This window comes from Canis lupus (genome assembly GCF_048164855.1).
Source record: "Canis lupus baileyi chromosome 36 unlocalized genomic scaffold, mCanLup2.hap1 SUPER_36_unloc_1, whole genome shotgun sequence".
NCBI classification, from domain to species: Eukaryota; Metazoa; Chordata; class Mammalia; order Carnivora; family Canidae; genus Canis; species Canis lupus.
In genome coordinates, this window is record NW_027326453.1 from 324,860 (window position 1) to 338,050 (window position 13,191).

General features: G+C 44.0%; 1 long non-coding RNA gene across 1 annotated transcript in view; it reads left to right on the top strand.

Annotated features, from left to right (window-relative positions):
* Positions 1-5,581: 5,581 nt before the first annotated feature.
* The window catches only part of LOC140629671 (uncharacterized), a 110,142-nt gene continuing 102,532 nt past the window's right edge, over positions 5,582-13,191 (top strand). Inside the window, exon 1 of the long non-coding RNA XR_012027498.1 lies at positions 5,582-6,987. This is a non-coding gene — a long non-coding RNA (uncharacterized lncRNA). The remainder of the gene's footprint in view (positions 6,988-13,191) is intronic.

A 13,191-nucleotide genomic window follows, 5' to 3' on the forward strand; every position in this document is an offset into this window, starting at 1 on the left:
CACGATCTGGAGATTAAGAATCACAGGCTCTACCAAATGAGCAGCCAGGCACCCCATCTTCCTTATGATTTTTTATTTATTTTTATTTTTTTTTATTTTTAATTTTTTATTTATTTATGATAGTCACAGAGAGAGAGAGAGGAGGAGACACAGGCAGAGGGAGAAGCAGGCTCCATGCACCAGGAGCCCGATGTGGGATTCGATCCCGGGTCTCCAGGATCGCGCCCTGGGCCAAAGGCAGGCGCCAAACAGCTGCGCCACCCAGGGATCCCCTTATGATTTTTTAAATAACATTTTCTTTTCTCAGGCTTACTTTACTGTGAGAATAAGTATATAATACATATATTATACAAAATATGTGTTAGTTGACTGTTTATGGTATGAATAAGGCTTCCAGTCAAATAGCAGACTATTAGTGATTAAGTTCTGAAGGAGTCAAAAGCTATATGAAAAAAAGTTATATGTGAATTTTCAACTGCATGGAGGTTGGCACCCCTAACTTCTGTATTGTTCAAGTGTCAACTATACTTTTCCTCTTCCTCCTTCTCCTCCTTCTTCTTCCAAAGTCTAGGACTTGGTAAAAATTTTACATTTTGGGGCTAGCTTGGAGAATAAATAAAGGGTCCTACTGTTTGGAGGAAAGCAGAGCTCAATGTCAGGCTATGAGCAAGGAAAAGCTTATAAATTATCAGTAGAGAAGTCCAGAGCAAATTAGGTAAACTTGTGGCAAATATGTCTTCCTTTGGAATCTTTCAATGCTTGGAGAAAAAGCTGGGTTCTCTTGATTTCAGTCACTCAGGATGGAAAGCTCCGATGATTTTATTTTGTTCTAAATGGACGAAAAGGGAAGGGTGACTCCAGATGCTAGGCTAACTAAAATTTCAAAAGTTAGAAAAAAGGAGAAGAAATGGGACAATAGATCTAGGTTCCAAAAGCGAAGCTTTATTATTATTATTATTAAACTTTTCTTATTTTATTTTTTCCTTTTTAAAAGATTTATGTATTTATTTTACGGGGACAGGGTGCAGAGGGAGAGAGAATCTCAAGGAGACTCTGCACTGAGTGTGGAGCCTGACACAGGGCTCAATCTCATGACTTTGAGATCATGACCCACATGGAATGCCCAAACCACTGGGCCACCCAGGTGCCCCTAAGTTTTTCCTATTTTAGAAAAAGAAAAATTTAAGGTTGCTTTTAGGTCCAGAGGATATCGGGGGGAGGGGGGGTGTTTGTCAATCTCCAATCTCACTTTCCTTGTACTACACAACTGGGTTTTCCCCTCTCCCCACAACTCCACCTTAATCTTCCAAAAGACTATGCCATGTCCCATTCCTCAATTTAGCCCTAAAGATTAAGTTCTGACGTTTTTTTTTTTTTTAAGATTTTATTTATTTATTTATTTATTTATTTATTTATTTATTTATTTATTTATTTATGAGAGAGAGAGAGAGAGGCAGAGACACAGGCAGAGGGAGAAGCAGGCTCCATTCAGGGAGCCTGACATGGGACTCGATCCCAGGTCTCCAGGATTACACCCTGGGCTGCAGGCGGCGCTAAACCACTGCACCACCTGGGCTGCCCAAGTTCTGAAGTTTTTAAGCAGTTTTAAGTTGCCTTTCCTTATTTTGACCCTGAAGTAAGTCCGAGCTAACTTCTGGGCATCTGTATTATTTTTCCTCTAGAATTAAGACTTTTTCTTCCATTGTTTAAAAAAGATTTTATTTATATATTTGAGAGTTAGTGAGAGAGAGAGAATGAGAGAGAGAGAGAACACAAGCAGGTGGAGCAGAGGGAGAAGCAGACTCCCCGTTGAGGAGGGAGCTTGATGCAGGGCTTGATCCCGTTACTCTGGGATCATGACCTGAGCCAAAGGCATATGCTTAATGTACTGAGCCACCCAGGCACCCTGAGTTTTTCTTCTATTTTTCTTTGACAATATCCCTTTTTAATGATAAAGTTTGTTCTTTGAAGTATTCAGTTTTTCAGATGAGCTCTGGTCACTCCTATTTGTCCTTATTCGTATAACACAGATTTGGCCTTGGTCCTTGTTCCAACGCTTGTTCTAATAACCTGCTTAGTTTCACAGACCTCTCCTAACCCCAGGGCTTTCCTTCTACAAGTCTTCTGCCTCAGAGGAGAGCTATAATCCACGAGGGCCCATAATACAGAGTGAAGATCCATCAGTCTTATAGACACTGTTGGTTCCCTTGGATTTCTGTGTTGCTTCTTTCATTCTCCCTTATTTTAGAAGACTCTCCTATCCTAGTTGGGCTTTTGGGGATTAGAGAGTGTGGTGATTATTTCTCCCTTACACATGATGGTGGCATTAAGGTTGTTATCAAATTTCAGGACGTCTGGGTGGCTCAGTGGTTGAGCATCTGCCTTTGGCTCAGGACGTGATCCTGGGGTCCAGGGATTGAGTCCCACATCAGGCTCCCTGTGAGGAGCCTGCTTCTCCCTCTGCCTGTGTCTCTCTGCCTCTCTCTGTGTCTCTCATGAGTGAATAAGTAAAAAATCTTTTTAAAAAAAGGTTATCAAATTTTATGTTCTTCCTCTAGTAACATAGTATATTCTTCCAGTAACATAGTATAGTATAGTGTTACATTTCCCTTTCCCTGAAGTTAGGTTTGGCCATGTGACTTCTTTGGCCAATAAAATGGGCGTGGTAGTGAGGTGTATTGCTTCTGAGTGGAAGCATTTTAATAGTTAGAACAAGAACACTGCAGTACTAGCAATTAAATTTTATGATCCTTACTGTCACAATCTTTTTTTTTTTTTTTTTTTTTTAAAGAGGCTTTACACCTAACATGGAGCTTGAACTCAAGACCCCAAGATTGAGAGTCACATGTTATACTGACTGAACCAGTCTGGTGCTCTCCTAACTGTAGGGATCTTGAAAGCATGTATCTCAGTGAAGCCTCCAAATAGTTTGTTGACCTCAATGACTAAAATGAGCAAAATCCATGTATTGGATATTGTACTGAGCTCTACAGATCCACCCTTTAGGACTAAAGCACAACCTCTCCCACTTGCTGGAAATGCTGGTGGCTGACAGCTGGTGGCTCTTGGCCAGAGAGTCCTCTCATCCAAGGGTCAACTCCCTTGCCTGGGTGCAGCTCATATCCAATGACAGGTTGGTGGCAGGGTATAATGACCTGGCCTCCTGTTCCAATTTAGTACAATGCTGAAGGGCTATCCCAGCTCCAGAGCTCCCTGCAGAACTGGCTGAAGCCTCAGGTGCAACTGTTACAGTTCAAGTTCTCCCTTTCTAGTAATTTTGTGACCCTCAGTCTCCAGAGGTTGTTCTGGAGATTACTACCCAATAACCTCATTCATGCAAATCTGTTTCAGGGTCTTACTTGTAATAGGCTTCCTGATGACTTGTATCAAACATGTAACATGTGTGGGAAATAAACTTTTGTTGCCATTTGCTGCTGAGATGTTTGTTACAATCTAGCCTATGCTGACTAGAGCAGATACCAAACCTTGCCTGCCCGGCCAATACTTTGTTTTCACTTGAGCTTGACTGGTATTGTTTCTCTGCTATTCGGGGACATATTGATGGCCCAGTTTTAGTTCTTCTCTGATGGTCCTTCTCATAGTGAGTCAACAGCCATGTCCCAACCGAGATATTACAAGGAGCCAAAGAAAGGAGAAGAGGGTTGCCTATCTAGTTGTCTATTAATTATTCCTACCAAGTCAGTTGCATATATTTATTTCATGTGAATTTCCTAGGACCCTCTCTCCTTTTTTATATAATTTACCATACATTTATAATAGGTATAAGGGTACTTAATGTTTCTTTGGAAATTTTTTATGGAAATAAAAATAGAATAACCAAGTTAATCCCAATTTGAGAAAGAACAGTATTCTACTAATTTGAATAAACTTTCTATACCTCTAACTTACTAAAATCCCGTTTCTCCAAATGCTAGATCTTATTTCTTAAAAGTCAAATGTCAAAACAATACCAGTTTCTTAATTTTAGGCCTTTTGGGCAAAACAAAATATAGTGATAAAACTAATGAATCAAAGCTCCTTCTAATTCTTTTTCTTTCTTTCTTATTTATTTATTTATTTATTTATTTATTTTCTTTTTCTTTTTAAGAGATTTTACTATATAGAAACATCTCTTTCTGCCGGACGGGTAAACAGTATGGAAATGTTTTCCACTAAAAGTCTGAGAATCCTGGGTTGGTATTATCAAAACCCGTAATTATACTGGATACTTAGGATGATAACAGCAACCAGTTTAAGGAATGTGGAGGTTTATTCACATCAAGTTCAGATAGAGAGATAAAAGGGGACTTGAATACACAAATAAAGGGTATGACTTAAGGAGTGTCTGTGAATGTGTGTTTGGAGCTGCCCTTATCCACAATGAAAGACCAGCCAAACCAGCCTTCAGAATAACCCTTCTGCTTAGTAGAAGGAAGGCTAGACTTCACCTCTAAGATCGCCCTCCCACGCAAATTTTCCACCTCGCAGCTAAGAATTAAACACAGACTTCCGATCATGGCGCCACGCACGTCACTTTCTCCCTCCCCCCCCCCCCCCCCCAGCAAAATCCCACCCAAGTCGACCAGCCCTCGCAGGAGGTGTGCAAAGGCTGCAGGGCGGGGGTGTGGGGGGGTGGAATTCCTGCTCTTATCCCGGTCCCTTGGGTTTTTGCAATTCAAAAGACCCGACTAAACAGATCCTTTCCAGGAAGCCTCGCTACCAGCGGGACCTTTTTCGTTTCCTTGGGTGCGAAGTCATTCTTCACTCAGGGGCAGCAACGCCTCCCCATAATTTTCCTTTCACATGTCCTAAGAAAACAAAAACAAAAGCAAAAAAAACCCACAAGAAAACCTAAGGCCCACAGCCTTTGTGAATAAAGGCCCACCCTGGAAGTGGAAGCCGCGCGGCCACGACAGATAACGCATGTAGAGCGGGACAATGTACAGGAGCCAAAGGAGAGAGTTTTCTTTCTGACTTCGCATCCTTTCGAAAGGTCCGATATTTCTGTCAGCCAAGAAGGGCGCTCGAGAAGAGCGGGACGCCGAGAAGAGCAGATACCAATTCCGGGTGGGCTTTCCCGTTCCGGCTTTTGTTTGAGTCAGTGGTGAGGGGAGCCGGAGGGGGAGGCCGAGGTCTACGGGTCTGGGAAGGGAGGGTTCTTCGGGGTTCTCTGGGATACGGAGACCGAGGCTCCCACCGCCAGAAACGACGGGGCAGTTCCGCCCGTCGCGCCTCTACTCCAGGAGTCCCGGGGGACACGGCGACACCTCAGTCCGAGGCTCAATCACCCAGCTCTCGGGAGTTGGCCGAGGCTGGACAAAAGATGTGGCCGCTCTCTCCTCAACGCACCCCCAGATCCCGAGCGTGCCCGTGAGGAAGGCCTGCGCGCGTGCGGGAGAAAGGCCGTCGCTGCCCACGGCGCGCTGCGGGCCCCGCCCTGCCCTCCGCGGCCCCGCAGAGACGCGCCACGCGAGGGCCGCGGAGTCCGTGTCAGCTCGCCGCCGGCGAGGGGCGGGGCCGGGCGGGGCCGCGAGCGCGCAGGCGCAGTGCGGGCTTCCTCGCGCCGCCGCCGCCACTGCCGCCGCTGCCGCCGCCGCCGCCGCCGCCGCCCGCGCTGCACCACAGGCCCCGAGACAGACAGGGCCGGGAAGAGCCGGAGACTGAGGAGGAGGAGGCGGAGGCGGAGGCGGCGGCGGAGGCGGGGCGACTCCGGTGACCGGGAGCGCCGCAGACTGGCAGCTGCGGCGACTCCCCCCTTTGTGTCTGGTCTGCTCGGAGCCACTAGAAGTGCTGCCCGGAGGGTGCGGGGTGTCTCGCCGCCTCGTCGCCCACCCCCCACCTCCCCAGCCGGCCGCCCCCCCGCCCTCGGCCCGCGACGCCCGAGCTCCGCCCGGAGCCCAGAGCTGCGGGAGAACGAGGCGGCGGCGGCGGCGGCGGCAGCAGCGGCTTCCTCAGGGAAGGGGTTGCGATTCGCTCACGGGAGCCATTGACGGGAGGAGACGAGGCTTTTCTTCGTGGGATTTACCTCAGGCAAGACCGAGCGGCTGCAATAAAGAGAGAGAGAGGAGCGAACCCGGGAGGGTGGAGAGGGCAGCTCCCGCACCTCGGGAGCTCGGCGCCCGGCCTGCTGCCCCTCCCCTCCCCTCCCCTCCCCCGCCGCCCGCCGCCCGCCGCCCGCCGCCCTCCGGCCGGGCCCGGGCACGGCCTCGCGGGACTGTTCGCCGAGGGCTTGAGGGCTGTGGGTCGGTCCATGGAGGCCGGCACCTCTGACCATCCGGTCGAGGAACAGGGCTTGTTGTTCTCCAGCTCCGAGTGAAGGAAGCACCGAAGCGAAACTTAAAAAGGAATCCTGCGCTCCGGGAGCCGCGGGCGATGCGACTCGGGCCGCCGGCCGCCGCCGCCGCCGCCGCCGCCGCCGCCGCCCGCCCGGCTTCGCCCTCCGCGGCGGTCGGGAACTCGTCCTGATCCTCGGCCCCGCCATCGAATCCCCCCGCCCCCTACCCCCTGCGCCCTGGATATGTTTTCTCCCAGACCTGGATATTTTTTTGACATCGTGAAACTACGAGGGAAATAACTGCGGGGCTTTCTCCTGTCTGCCCGCTGCACCCGGACATGCCTTCAGTCTGGGGGGCCGAGGCACCCCGTCCTAGGCGAGTGGACCTCCCCGGACGCGAGGGACAGAAATGAAGGGAGTTTCTGCAGCGGAATGAAAGCTCTGCAGCTAGGTCCTCGCATCTGCCATTTGTCCTTTCAAACTGCGTTGTAATACCCACGGGCCGGACAAGTCGACGAGAGCGGGGACCAGCCCCCCCCCCCCCATCCAGCCCCCCACCCCCACCGGCCGTATCTCCGCCCGTGTTTACTTTCCATATTTCTTTTCTCTGCTCTCCTGCTACTCGGCTGGCCCAGGGATGCCTCCTTCGCTGCAGCGGCCCCGGTGGGTGCCGTCGCTCCTGTGGACCGTCCTGCTGGTCAGCACTGCGGCCGGTGAGTAGCCCCGGGGCGGCGCGTCGGGCCGCTGCCTCCGCGGGAGGCGGGCGAGGGGAGCCCGCAGAGGCCGAGGCCTGCGCTCGCGGTGGAGGCTTCGGCGCCGGTACCTGCGCGCCTTCCCCGTCCCTGCTGGGGAAATAACCTTGCATGTTTTTGTGTAGTTAACAATCCCTACTCCCGTATCCCCCCCCCCCCACGCCTCCCCATCCCCCACGGGGGAGGGGGGAAAAGACATATTGGGTGTGGTATCTTGACATTTTTAGCTGTGAGGTAATGCAAGGATTAAAAATAATATTTTAATCGCCAATGAACAGTATCTATTATGAGATCTTTGGAAACAGAGCTATAGGTTTTTTTTTTTAATATATAAAGCAAATTTAGCTTACAGTAAAAAGAACAACTATAGCACGCACACTTTAGCGTTATTTTTAGATTTCGATCATTCTTCGGGAATCCATGTTACTTTCGTGATTTCGAAATGTTACGGAATGAATTGAATACATGTTGAGAAAGCCAGAAATTTGAGATTCTTAATACATTGTATAATACTGCGAATTATTGTTTTAGTAGTATTTTTTTCTTCCAAAGTATTTTGGTAATGATATTTCCATCTTTTCAACCTAGATACACTCGCATTTGTATATACTTTTGGAATAACTGTTGGGCTTAAAAGTATTTTTGATAACTTTATGTTTTAGTCATCTGGCATCTGTTGGCTTTCCTGTCATTGAGGCAACTTTGACCTCATACCAGACGTCTAGCATATTTGAGTCCTGAAAGTTCTTTGACATTTTACTAAGCTTCAAGGGAAATGGTAGTCATCCTTTCCTTAGGATATTTTCTTTTTAGTTCCCAAACACCTTAGAGAAGGCTTCATTTCCATTTACAATGATATTTGAAGCAGTTTTTAGTGACATGTTTTTAGAAATTTTTGGAAGGGAACTGTACATATAATTCTTAAGTTTGGTGTAGGATGGCCAAATAGATTGTGCATTTAAAATTGAGTAAAGGACAATATAACTGCTTTCCAATTGCTTTTTTTTTTTTATATGTGTGTACTTTTCACATTCAGTAAATTTCTCATTGCTATGCTAAATACAGAAATTGCTTGCTTATTTCCACTTTAAAAGTCTGCATTGGGAAAATTCTAAAAGAAACTTGAAGTTTCCTTTAGTGCCTCTGATTTTGGTTGATTAATGTCTATTATGTTTATGATAAATCTATGTAGTTGTGTTAAAAGAATTCAAAGTAATGAACATTTTGAAACTGGCATTTTAATATTCTTAATCATCACAGTTCCTTTTGGGATAAAAATGAACAATTTTTTCTAGATTTTGTTTTTATTATGTTAGCTGTTTAAATTCTCTAGCAGTAAGGCTTGTGATTCCTGTAAAATATAGAGAGTAAAAGGCTTTAGGCTTAAGCAGTCGTCCTATGAGAAATCTCAGAACATACAGACTTTGCATGTTCTTTGTTATCCTTAACCTTTTAAGAATGTAGATTCTTATTTACAATTGACAGGCTTATTTTGTGCTCAGAACTGGTAACAGTAAGGGAAAGACCATTGATTTAAAAATACATTTAATTTGTATTTGGTAAATAGAATAATGTCCCTCTAAAGGGAGGGATCGAAAGAATCACTGATTAAAAGTGAGAGATAGAAAGAATCACTGAACTGGTTTTAGTATCCTTTTTTTTTTCTTTAGTATTGCATAGTACCAGATGTCAAAATTTGTGAAGCTGGATTTCAGAATCATAACAATAATAATAATAGCTAGTGTTTACTGAGTGCTTGCTCTGTGCCAGCGACTATTCTAATAGCTTTACATATATTTTCTCATTTGATTTTCATGACAATTCTATGCTCCAGGTTTAATTATGCTCCTTTTACAGAGAGGGCAAGTGAAGCCCAAAGAATTTAAATAACTCACTACAGAGTAAATTGTGGAGCCAAGATTATGGCCTGTACCCTTACTTATCATGTTAATGATAATAGCTCATTCTAATTGAGAACATAAGATAGAGTAGTGCCTTCACTAGGTCAGCCTTGAAAAGAAGTAGGGACACTTGATAGGATCTTCATTCAGCACTGGCTACGCAGAAGTCATGGTTCTAAATGTGTAAAACTTTGCCTAATATTGGAGTGGCTAGTACAATTTCATTAGGTGCAAGGTGATTAGAGAGGGCCTGGGAGAACTTGGGATACATAGATGTAGTGATGTAACCAGACAGGTGCAAGTAGTGCTGCTGAATGGGAAAAAAATGCTGAAAGACTGACTGATATCACATCCCTCTTTTGGGGCCGTGGATAAATCCTTTTATTTCTTTTGAATTCCTCTTTCCCACTTACAGCATATAGTTCATGGATTCCTTAATTCTTTTTTTTTTTTTTTTTAAGATTTTATTTATTTATTCATGAGAGACTCAGAGAGAGGTAGAGACATAGGCAGAAGCAGGCTCCCTGCAGGGAACCCGATGTGGGGCTCGATCCCAGGACGTTGGGATCACGACCTGAGTGGAAAGCAGACACTCAACCACTGAACCATCCAGGTGTCCCATAGATTCCTTAATTCTAGGAACATTTTATATGCAAAAATTTGGAATTTACAAAAAATGTAATGTGCTTGTTTGGTTTATAAACTTTAATAAAATAATACAATGCAATGCAGTACTTATTGCAGAAATAGCTTCTGTTAAAATTTTTTTTTTTGGGGAAAAAAGTCATGCTTTATTTAGGTTGTAATGGTTACAGATAACATATGTAACATATCCCACCCTACTCTTTTCAGGCCCTTGAGCAGGCTCAGCTACCCTTTCCTCCAGTCTTCTTGTCCTCCTCCTTCTTGTCCTTCTTCCCATCCTTGGTGGCCTGGACGGCCAGGGATCCCATGACATTTCAAACAGCCTTTTTGTTGGGATTCATTCCTGGAAGGTTCTCCAGAACATCTGAAGGAACTTGGGATTCTGCATCATAATCCTTTTCCTCCTGGGCTGGCTAAGATGTGTTTAATGGCTCGACTGACATCAGTGTCAGCTAAATCATCCTGCATTTGAAATAATTCACTTGATCAGATTTCTTTTCTTTTTTCTAAGTAGACTCCAGGGCTTGAACCCACGACCTTGAGGTCAAGAGTTGCATGCTCTACTGACTGAGCCAGCCAGGTGCACCTCACTTGATTAGATTTCAGTTTTACACTCTCTTGAGGAACACACACATTGTCTAAAGGAAGATTCGCTTATTTAGTTAGGATTCTTGAGCACTGAAATTAATAAATATTGTTGAAACTGGAAATTTAATAATCTTTATTTTTGTGTTTCTTAATGTGGGCACTGCAATAGGGTCACCTGTGTTTTTTGTTTTTTAAAATATTTATTTGAGAGAGCACAAGTGGGAGGGACAGAGGGAGAGAGAATCTTTAACAGACTGCACTGAGCACAGAGCCAGATACAGGGCTCAATCTCACAAACATGAAATCATGATCTGAGCAGAATTGGGCACTCAGCTAGCTGTGCCACCCAGGCACTCTATCTCCTGTGGTTTTTGATAAAATGCTTATTTTTGTCACTATTGTCTAGATGTACTGAATGAATCTCTCTGGGACCTTTTTTTTTTTAAACGTGATTCTCCCTTAGGTAAGTTTTTTTTTAGTTGATTTATTTATTTATTTATTTATTCATTCATTCATTCATTCACTCATTCATTCATTCATTCATGAGAGACACACAGAGAGAGGCAGAGAGAGAAGCAGGCTCCATGCAGGGAGCCTGATATGGGACTCGATCCCGGACCCTAGGATCACACCCTGGGCTGAAGGCAGACACTTAACCGCTGAGCCACCTAGGCTTCCCCCCACTCCCCTTAGGTAGGTTTGAGGACCACTGCTTTATATAATAAGTTTTGATTGTTTGGAATTTTAAAATATTGTGATTCAGTCAGCTTTTGCTTCAACTGGTAATAACTGGTAATAACTGGTAACCACAAAATCATAGTGACATATAACAATAAGCATTTATTCTGCTCCATTTGTCTCATTCTTGGGCCCAGGCTGGAGGGAAGGGTAACATCTCTCTGGGGGGAGCTTGTCTCACAGCCGTAGCAGAAGTACAAGAGGACAAACCCAATCCCACCAGTCATTTTCAGATTCTTGTTCCTCTGACATCTCGTTTGGCCAAGACCAAAGACAAGGGGTAGTGAAGTATACTTTGGCTATAATGAGGCCATGGTGATATATGGACATGTGATACTATTGCTTGGAAATGAAGAATTCAGATCTTCAGTCTGCCACATGTGATCAGGAACATGGTCCAGGAGAGGAGCTTCTCTTACCATTTGAACATAGCCAGACTCTTCATTAGGCTTTTGCGTAAAAATGATACCAATTTTGATCTCTACAAAAGCCTATGGCATGTGGGATGATGTGTGGTAGTGGTGTTGGTGTATATGAAATGTGGGGACAGAGAGATTTCACTTAAGGACAACAGCTTTCCTTCATTAAAGACCATTTTTCTTAACATAGAAAGAGAAGAAATTGAATATTGATTGCTGATGAGTAAATTCTTTTTTTTTTTTTATTTTAAGATTTATTTATTCATGAGAGACACAGAGAGAGGCAGAGACACAGGCAGAGGGAGAAGCAGGCTTCATGCAGGGAGCCTGACATGGGACTTGATCTTGGGTCTCTAGGATCACGTTCTGGGCTGAAGGCAGTGATAAACCGCTGAGCCACCTGGGCTGCCCTGATGAGTAAGTTCTAACTATAAAAGGTATAGAATGAAGTCAGTGTAAATCAGTTAATTTTATAAATGGCCGTACCACTTAATCTGGCGCTTACTCATATATTGCCTTGCTTTTGAGTATCAGTTTTATGTATTTGCTTTGTCCTCCTAACTGATAAGTGCTTCTTGAGGACAGGGTTCATATTTTAAACTGCTTTGTAATCTACCATATTGCATGCAGAATAGAAGATGTTTAAGAAATACTAAATGAATGAATAATAAAAAAAGAATGGGAGCCAGGAAGTATTCTAAGATTGGTCCCTTACTCAGTGATCTATTTAGTAATTTATTCTTTCTTTGGTCCCATTCCTTTAACTATAAAGTAGTTTAAATGGTGTATTAAGTAAGAAGACTCATGTCTTGAGTTAATGAGACCTGAGCTCTGTGTGATTCTGGGTAAACCGATTGCTCAACATAGTCTTCTCAGGTATAATATTATGGGATTGGACTAGATTATGTTTGAAATACAGATTCATGGGAACCACCCCAGACCTACTTAATATCTGGACAGTGAGTTTGGGAATCTGCATTTTATTTTATTTTTTTAAAGTTTATTTTTATTAAAGCAAGTATATGAGCAGGAGGGTGGAGGGGCAGAGGGGGAAGGGGAGAATCTCAAGCAAATTCTGCACTGAACAGGGAGCTTTATGCTGGACTTCATCCGACCCTGGGATCATGACCTGAGCTGAAGGCAGATGCTTAATTGACTGAGTCACCCAGGCACTGGGAGAATTGTTGAAATATTTCTAAAAGAAATAGTGCAAAACTAAATTAGACCAGGTAACACTGATTTGGTTTTAGTTACAAATAAATATCCCATAGAACATTCCAGGTGGATAAATTGCATATATTAAATTTCTGTCTACCCAAGAAGAATTATATTCTGATTTGATTGATCTCTTGTTTTTTTTTTTTTAAAGATTTATTTATTTATTTAACTTATGAGAGAGAGTGAGAGAGGCAGGCTCTATGTAGGAAGCCCAACGTGGGACTCAATCCCAGGTCTCCAGGATCATGCCCTGGGCTGAAGGTGACACTAAACCACTGAGCTACCTGGGCTGCCCTTGATTGATATCTGATAGAAAAAAATTAAATATGAATCCTGTGATATCTAGGAATTCATAAATTTTGACCATTTTGCATAGTTTTTACACGTGTTGAAAAGACTCCCATATTACCAAACTATTTTCCCCTTGTGGTTAAATGGTCTAGTCCAGAATTATTTTATAAGCAATGAAGATGACTTTGGTAGAATTTTGAGTACAATAGACTTGATTTTGTTTTTGTTTTTAATTTTTTAAAAATCTGTGAGATGGGTACGACAGCTAAGACTGCTGGATTACAAGAATACATATATAATTTATGTATAGTCTGTATGAGGTTAGAAATAAACCTGTGGGTAAATGACATGAACATTTTATTTAA